This window comes from Onychostoma macrolepis, chromosome 04, assembly GCF_012432095.1.
Source record: "Onychostoma macrolepis isolate SWU-2019 chromosome 04, ASM1243209v1, whole genome shotgun sequence".
NCBI lineage: Eukaryota > Metazoa > Chordata > Actinopteri > Cypriniformes > Cyprinidae > Onychostoma > Onychostoma macrolepis.
In genome coordinates this window covers 22,265,395-22,274,835 of record NC_081158.1, presented here as the reverse complement: position 1 = coordinate 22,274,835, position 9,441 = coordinate 22,265,395, and positions in this window count along the sequence as shown.

The window sequence follows — 9,441 nt, the reverse complement described above, 5'->3', positions numbered from 1 at the left end:
CAATCGCAGCTCGCATCAAGTTCAAGACACTGATGCTTGCTCATAGAACAACCACAGGCTCAGCACCCGCCTACATGCACTCACTATTAAGAATCTACATCCCTCCAGAAATCTGAGATCTGCTAGTGAGCGACGCCTCGTGGTACCATCACAAAGAGGCTCAAAATCACTCTCCAGAACATTCTCGTTCACCATTCCTGGCTGGTGGAATGATCTTCCCACCCATATTCGAGTACTGGATCCCTGTCAATCTTCAAGCAACAGCTGAAAACTCATCTCTTTCGACACTACTTGACTTCAACTTACACATAAAAAAAAAAAAAAAAAAATCTTTCTCCTTACTTATTCCTTCCCTTGCTAGCTTGTACTTATTTAAACAATGCCTGAGACTTGGTGTTACAAGCACTTCCTTTGTCAAATTGCCTCTTCAAGATGAATCGCTTCATGTGTTCCCCAAATTGTAAGTCGCTTTGGATAAAAGCGTCTGCAAAATGACTAAATGTAAATGTAAATGTAAATTATTTAATGGACCTGAGCTAACATGAACTAACAATGAACAAATATAGTTTTACCATAACAAAGATAAATAAATAATGTATCAAATGTATTGCTCGCTGATAGTTAATATCAATTAATGCATTTAGCTAGGGACCTTATTGTAAAGTGTTACCATTTTATTTTATTTTATGTCAGCTTTAATTACGCGAAACAAGATTTAGTGAACAATAACAACACTAGATATTACTGTGGTAAATGTGTAGATGGAATTTTGGTGGAAACTGTGGTTACAAAAAGCTTACACATATGGTTTTAATGTAATTTTATAAAATAAAATAAAAATACTATATAAATAAAAATAAATAATAATATAATATAATTAATATATATATATATATATATATATATATATATATATATATATATATATATATATATATATATTTAGGTGTGTGATTTCTGGATCACTGTAATGTCACTAATTGCAAAAATAATTACAAGGTTAATTGAAAATCATATTTAAACACACATATGAACATATTTCCCCAAACACTCCCTCATCTCTCATTGGTTGGACAAACAGCCCATTTATAAATAAATAAATTTAACGTTGAAACATAGCACCATTAACCTTCAATGCTGCATTTCCCTTTACATAATGAAAATAAAATGTAATTTATTCTTGCGTCATGAATGTGATCAACCTTGTGAATGAAAGAGCTGTGTGTAGCTCCAGGCCACTCGGTGATTCAGCGTTGGATTAGCTGTACTATGCTGATCCTCTGTTTAATACAGTTCATTGTGTATGCAGTGCTGCTTTTATTCCTTTTATAACAAGTTTTGTTGTGCCATATAGAACCTGTTGCCATGCAACTAGAGCGTGTTCACTGCATATTTTCGTCTTCTCTGAGAAGGACTGTTCTGTGCTTGTTTGAGTTGAACTCTGAACTAAATCCATCTGGAATCTAGCTTTATGTGAGATTATTTTTAATAGATGTGGTAGGGGTCGTGGGAGTTGGTCTGAAGAGGAAGAATGTTTATATGATTGAGGTGAGACTTTTTATATGATTGAGGTGAAACTTTTTATATTTGTGATTGACAGGTTCATACTGCATGAACGCTCTCTGACGTGCGCTAATATTTACCACCAGAGGGCACCAGGCATAAATTACGACTAAGGTGCACTAAGTATTTTTTTTTTTTCTTTTACAATTAATAGTACTTCTGACTTTTATTTTTATTTTTATTTTTATTTTTTTTTTACAGTCATGTCAGTGGTTTACATGGAGTGGGTCCCTCTTGGAGAGATATGTTCTGTATCTCAGTAAAGCCTTATTATTTGACAATGTTATAAAAAAAAAAAAAAAAAAAATTAATCACAGCTCACTGCTTTAAAACAATAAAAAAGAAAAACAGCATTTCTCTAGTAGCACTGGTAACTGAAAACTATTGCTTTGCATGGTGCTGCATCCATGCCAAAACAACTAAATAAACTATTTATATATATCACCAATATAAATACTTAGTAGTTATAAATAACAACAACAATAATAATAGCAACAACATTATTTGTCTAAAAATCGCTTTTAATCATACGACGACGACAACAATTACTTTTTAATTATCATTATAATTAATATTAATAACAACAATTAATTATATAGATTTATATTTCATATATTTTATTTTATAAACCACTTTTAATCAAACAACAACAATTATTATAATCATTAACTTTTCAAATAATAATAATATATTTATATTTATAATAATAATCATTATTTTCTGAAAAAAAAAACTTTTAATTATACAAAACCCCACACCACCACCAACAACAATAATAATAATACTTTTAATAATACTTATTGATTTATATATTATACATTTCATTTTTAAATTACTTTTTAATCGTACAACCATTATTATAATAATTAAAATGTTATAATAATAATACACTGATATTTATAATAATAATAATTATCATTATTATTTTCTAAAAAAACATTTTTAATTATACAAAAAAAATAAAAACACTGCCACCACCACCAACAGCAACTTACTACTACGGTATATACATTTTATAGAATATTTTTTGTCTATTATTCATTTATACCAATGATTCTCTGACTGTCTATCACTCTGCTCTCTTTGTTTTCATGTCTTTTCATTTCTTTTTTTTTTATTTTTATTTATTTGTCGTTTCTTTACTATATTCTGTCTGCCGTTATCTCCTGTCTTTTGTCTCCGTAAAGGCCAATTTCCTCACTTGGTTTGATTTGGTTTAGTGGTCACTCAGCCATTGTTCTGATCCACTGACCTTTCCTTCAGCGCTGGAAGCACAATTAAATAAGACTGTGGGCACACATGTCAGGAATATCTCTCTCTGAACGGCAGTTATTTTGATGAAATATGCTCTCCATCAGAATTTAAGGGCATCTAGTGCTTTCTCCAGTGTGACAGGAGCACCTCAAAGATTTCAGTCATTTTCCTGAGCGGATCCTCTGAAGCGGGAAATATTCTTCTGGATTTGGCCACTGGAAAATTGCCCTTTCCTTCTTCTCTCGAGGAAGGAAATAAGCCGTTTAATTTCACTTCAACCAGGCTCAACTTCACATATTTAGACTCGCTTTTAATTGTGTGACAACATGATTTGTGCTATCTATGAAGAGTGCACCAAGAGAATTATATGCAATAATTTCTAATAAAACACACCTTCCACAGAAGCATATTATTCCTGGACTCTCTGAAATAAAGGAACAAATGAAGTGACTGGGGAACTACCTTTTCAAAAGGTACATTTTTGTACCTATAAGGTTCTAATATGTACACTTTAAGTACTAATATGTACCTTTAAGGTACCAAAATGGACCCTTTGCATACAAACACGCACCTTTTGAAAAGATACTGACCCAGTGACAGCTTTTGTACATTTATTTCTGAGAGTGTGATTACTACCTGTCTTGCTCACTTATTGAGCACAAAGCATTTAACTACATTTGGTCTCTTTTACGCTTCAGTGAAGCCAGTGTTTGAATTGTGTCAAATAAAGAAATCAATTTTGCTTCAGTGTAGCATATCAAATGCAAAACATAAAATCAGAACTTAACACAAACCTGCTAAATAAATATTAAATATGTAAACTTTCATGAACTCATATTTATTCAATTATAGTCTTGTGCATCATAAGAAATACACAATGGCTAAGTGCAATGGCATTATGAATTTATTTGTTTGTTTGTTTGTTTACGTATGTACCTTACTCTTGTGGGGGATTTTAGGACCTTCTTAGTCCAAACACTGGCATTTTTCATCCGTTTTAATCTGGATCTTTTGAGCTGTGCTGCAAGAGGTACTTGTACAGTTTTACATGCCTGAGTGGTGGATTTTTACGCCATCATAAATGGTGTAATTGGTGAAATGTGGGTAATTTCTTGTGTTTATGTGCTCGGCTTGTGTTATGATTGGAGTGTGATTTGGAAAGTGATTGCTTTTTTTGTTGAACGAGCATTCAGTGAAATGCAATGATGTGCTTCATATTGAGCAAGTTTAAAGCATTTACAGGTGAACTTCCTATAAGTATAAAACTATTCGTTTTTTTTTCTGTGGTCAGCAGGGTGAGCACAAAATGCTTTTAAGATCAGCAATTATATTACTAATTATTATGATGATGTTTTCACGTTGTCAAGTGCTGTCGTGTGTGTGTGTGGCGTGTGTGAGAGTTTGTGTGTTTGAGAGAGACAGCTTGTGGAGGAGTATAATTATGTATTGATTACATTCTTGTCTTATTTGACTTCAAAATTGCCTAAAATCGTGCTCTCCCTCCCAATAAGCTCTGTCTCTCCCACTTTTTAACAGTTCTTCCTGTTTTCTCTCTTACACATCCTAACATTGATTTTCACTCTGTCTTTTTCCACCTAGATGAATATCATGATTAGCTCTCAAATAGCATAGTAGAAATGAGAAATGCTCAAACTGATCCATTGACTAGACATTATAACATCAACCAAAATACTATTTACTTTTTTTAAACTTTTATTTTAGTCTCTTTCATCTGTAATTTGTAATATTATTATTAGGAATTATATTTAAAAAGACAGTAGAACAGCTAATTTTTTTATTAATAGAAAATGAACTCATTTTATAGTAATTTTTCTGAACAACAATTTTTGTCATACAGGTTAAGACAACAGTTCAATTTTTCATTATAACGGAATAAAAATAAATGAATAATAATAATAATAATAATACATAAATTAACTCAATACAGAAAAAAACACTAATAATAATAATAATAATAATAAAAAAAAAACCTCAATACCCCTTAGTAAAAAAAATAAATAAATAATAATAAAAATAAATAATAATAATAAAAAAAATAAATAAATACAGCAATAACATACTTGTCTATATATTTTCAATGTCCATTAATTCCACAAAAGAATCACCATCTAGACTCTCCAAAAAGTCATAGAACACCTTCCAGATGGACCAAAATACATGAAGTTTGTTTTTCAAAAAGTAGGTAATCTTTTCTAAGGCAAGGCATGTGGTCATCCCCTTTATCCATTGAGACATGCCAGGACTTTCTTCTTTTTTCCAAGAACATGCAATTACACGTTTAGCTTCCAGCAAACAGAGAATTAACAACAATCTTTCATGTTTAGTCATTTTAAAGTTCAGAGGACATATATGTAATATACACAACCTGGGATCAAGAGGAATTACTTTATCAATGATTTGACTTATAATATTCAATATTTTAACCCAGCAATTAACAGTTAACTTTAGTACATTCCCACATACAATGGATTAAAGTTCCCTTTTCTTGTTTACATTTATAACATATATCAGGAATATTCGGGTTAAAGTGATGTAACTTAACTGGAGTGATATATTGTCTACTCAACCATTTATACTGAAGCAGTCTCAAATGAGTACTCATTGTCTGAGTTTGGGCTTTTAAACATGCTATTTGCCACTCTTCCTCAGTTATATCAGCCTGCAGGTCAGATCGCCAAGCTTGAAGTCTGTCATTAAATGATTCTTTAGATTTGGCCACAAACTGTTTATACAACACAGATACCTGACCTCTACCTTTTAAACAGTTAAGTGTAATATTTTCCAAAGTAGAAAGAGGAGGCTCAACCAGACTTTGGCCTTGTCTTGATAGAATAAAACGACGTAATTGCAAATATTTGAAAAAGTGTTTTTGCGGAATTCCAAACCTTGTCCTAATTTCTTCAAAGGACATAAAATGTCCTTCATTATAGAGATCAGACACTTTACTAATACCTTGGATTGACCAGATTTTAAAACCTGGATCGGCTCTACCAGGACGGAAATTTTCATTACCAAAAATTGGTGAAAAGCACGAGAGTTGTAGTAATTCATCTAGATGAGCAAGAGCCTCAAACCAAACTGTTATAGTATTCCTGGTATATGGATTTTTAGTATTTTTAATTAACTTCTTAGCATCAGCTGAATATAAATATAAATTCAAAGGAATTGGAATAGAGTGTGCCTCTATAGATACCCAGGACGGAGGATAATCTTTCTCAAAATAAAACATTGCTGCTCTAATTTGAGCTGCCCAGTAGTACCATTTTAAGTTCGGTAGGTTTAACCCCCCTCTGTCATAAGGCAAATACAGCAAAGAGAGCCTGAGACGAGGGCGTTTGTTGTTCCAAATGAAGTTTGTGAAAGTTTTTTTCATTAGGACAAAAAAAGAGGAATGTGGAGGGAGGGGGATGGACTGGAAGAGATATAATAATTTGTGTAAGATTGACATTTTTAGTATATTAACACGGCCAATTAGTGAAATAGGGAGTTTTGTCCATCTGTTCAGCAGACCAGTTATAAAATCTGATATGGGCTTATAATTTGCTGATACAATTTCATTTACAGTTGGTGTAATTTTAATCCCAAGGTAAGTACAACCTTCTTGTGAGATTGTAAAGGGTGACTGAACTGGGGGGGGGGGGTCCTTTCTGCTTTCTGAACAGCAGCACAGATTTAGAATTATTAATTTTATATCCTGAGAATTCTCCAAACGTTTCAATCAAATTTAGCAATGCTGGGATAGACTGTTTTAGATTGGAAGAGAATATAATTATATCATCTGCGTATAATGAAATGCGGTGTTCTGAGGAGTCAATTGTAATACCTGAAATATGTGTATGATTACGAATTGCCATAGCCAAAGGTTCGATTGCTAAGGTGAAAAGCAAGGGAGAGAGCGGGCAGCCCTGGTGTGTTCCCCTATAAAGCCTGAAAGGGGTAGATATTGTTCCATTTGTTAATATCTCAGCTGAAGGATTAGCATACAGGATCCGGACCCATTTCATAAACTTATCCCCAAACCCCATTCTTTCCATAGTTTTGAACAGGAACTGCCACTCAATCCTGTCAAGCGCTTTTCGGCGATCTAATGACAGTAGTGCATTATCGCAAATATTGGATTTCTCATGTAATATATTTAATACTCTACGAATATTATGCAAACCTTGTCTCCCCCAAACAAAGCCGTTTTGGTCCATGTGAACAAGCTTGGGCAAATGTATTTCTAATCTCTTTGCTAACACTTTGCAAAGAATCTTTAAGTCATTATTCAGGAGAGAAATTGGTCTATATGAACTACAATCAGTTGGCATTTTTCCAGGTTTTAACAGCAGAGTAATCACCGCAGTATTCAGAGAGGGAGGCAAAGCCCCATTATTCAGGGATTCCTGGTACATATCCTTATAGTCATTTTTTAATTAATTAAACATTATAGGTGTCATGCCCGGTTGCCTGCACCATTGTGAGGCATTAGAAGCCTTCCTGTGTTTTGTGTTCCTGCCTGCACTGGTAAAACTGATGTGTTAGATTTACTTAAAATATATATGCACCATTTTTGGATCATACTTTTTAAGTAAACCCAACTTGGAACAATGTTACTTAAAATAAACAAGATAATCTTTGTTATATGAACTTAAATGTTTGAGTTCACTCAACATTCTTTACTTAAAACATACAACATGATATAATCTACTAAGTAATTTCAAGTTGTGTTAACTTAACATTTAAACTCATTTATACTGAAAATTGAATTAATTGAGTTGAATTTAAATAACATTTTAACTTTAGATCTTCAACTATTGGTCTGCTTACTGCACTGCTACATTTCACTCAGTCACAGTTTATAAAATTTAGCACTGAGGGGGGAAAAACATGCTATGTAATAATGTGGTTCACTTACAAACGTGTAAGTAAACAAGTAGACAGCTTGTTATCCTTTTAAACTAATATGTCCACCCAAAACAATTACTACTGAAAGTAACAGAGACCTCAATACCTGGTACACCATACACAGTGGTGGTAACAATTAGTGAATAGTGTATGAGTATGAATGGGTCATTTTTGAGTAGAAAATTAACTCCAGATGTCACAAAACAGTAAGTTACTAAACCTAACAACAAAAGCAACCATAAAATAGTGTAAATACAACTCAAAAACAGTGAAAAATGTTACCTTTTAAATTATTCATGCCCCAGTGCATGATGGGGAAAACAGGATCATAACTTAAAGAATCCTTGTAAACATAACAAACGATTCTAAGTATAATATACTTATAAGTTCAAACGTTAATTTCTACAAGCTTAAATTGAGTAATAATATAGAATTTACTTAATTTTTTAAATTATTGCCTGAACTAAATTATTTAATGCAGAAATTACATTTGTTTTTATGTAGTTTTTACTTCACCACAAAATAATTTTTCTCAGTGTGTTGTTCTGGTCATGGACTCCATTTCCCATCATGCTGTGTGAGTTCCATTTCCTGTTTGGTCCTGTGTTTGTGTATATTAAGCCCCGGTTTGCTATTGTCTGTATGAGTTGTTGATAAGTGTTACCTCCTGTGTTTCTGATTACCCTTTCTTGGTTACATCATGTATTTCAGATTTATTTATCTGTGGATTATCATTAAAGAATCTTAAACTGCATTTGGACCCACTTCTGTTGCCTACTTGTGCTCCATTCATAACAGAACAACTCACCACAACAAGGGATCCAGCAGTTTTCATCAGGCGCCCATGTCAAGGTACTCGTTGTGACCCTTTATAAAAACTTTGTTCCATTTATCAAAGGGGATGTATTATTGAAGCTTATGTGGAAGAGTTTCTTTCGTATTGCCACCTTGTACCTAGTGATGATGCTTTGCAGAGGGACTGTTTTTGGAGTGGGCTTGACCTGGATATCAGCCTCCACTTGCCTGATGAGGATCCAGGTTGGTCCCTGGTGCAATATATTGACTTGGTTTTATTGTTTTGTGGATCTGATTTCACTGTGGGAGAAGTGGAAGAGGAAGTCTCCCCTAAACATTTTTTGCGGGGGGGCAGTAGGCCGTGGGCTCCAGTGGCCATGGAGTCTGGCCGAACAGGATTGCCACCATGCCACACACTGATTGCAAGTCCAGTGTTCATCACCACTCCCATGCCAGAGTCAGCTCCCAAGATGGCTACCATGTTACAGCCAGAGTCAACTCCTGCCAGAGCTGCTTCATCTGCCAACTCATCGGCCAGGGTTGCTGCTTGCCCTGTCCGGTTCGCCACACCAGAGCCTCCAGCCGTTATGAAAGCCACACCAAGGTCTTCAGCCACCATGGACAACACCCCAGAGTTTCTGGTCATCATGGACACCAAATCAGTTCCTGGTAATCAGGAGTGTTGCATTTGGAGACAATAAGGCTTTCTCTGGGCATTTGAGGCTGACTTCCAGTTTGATGGACCTACCATTGAGGTCAGTGAGAGCAGCTGGCATCTTAAGGCCTTCAGCAGTAGAGCTTATAGAGGTGGTTCCTCTGACCGTAGTGCTTCCAGTCATGGCAGTGGCTATGTTGTATGCCTGGAGAGTACACTGTACTCTCACTTCGGAGCCACGTCCAGTCCGAGAATCCGTTCCGGAG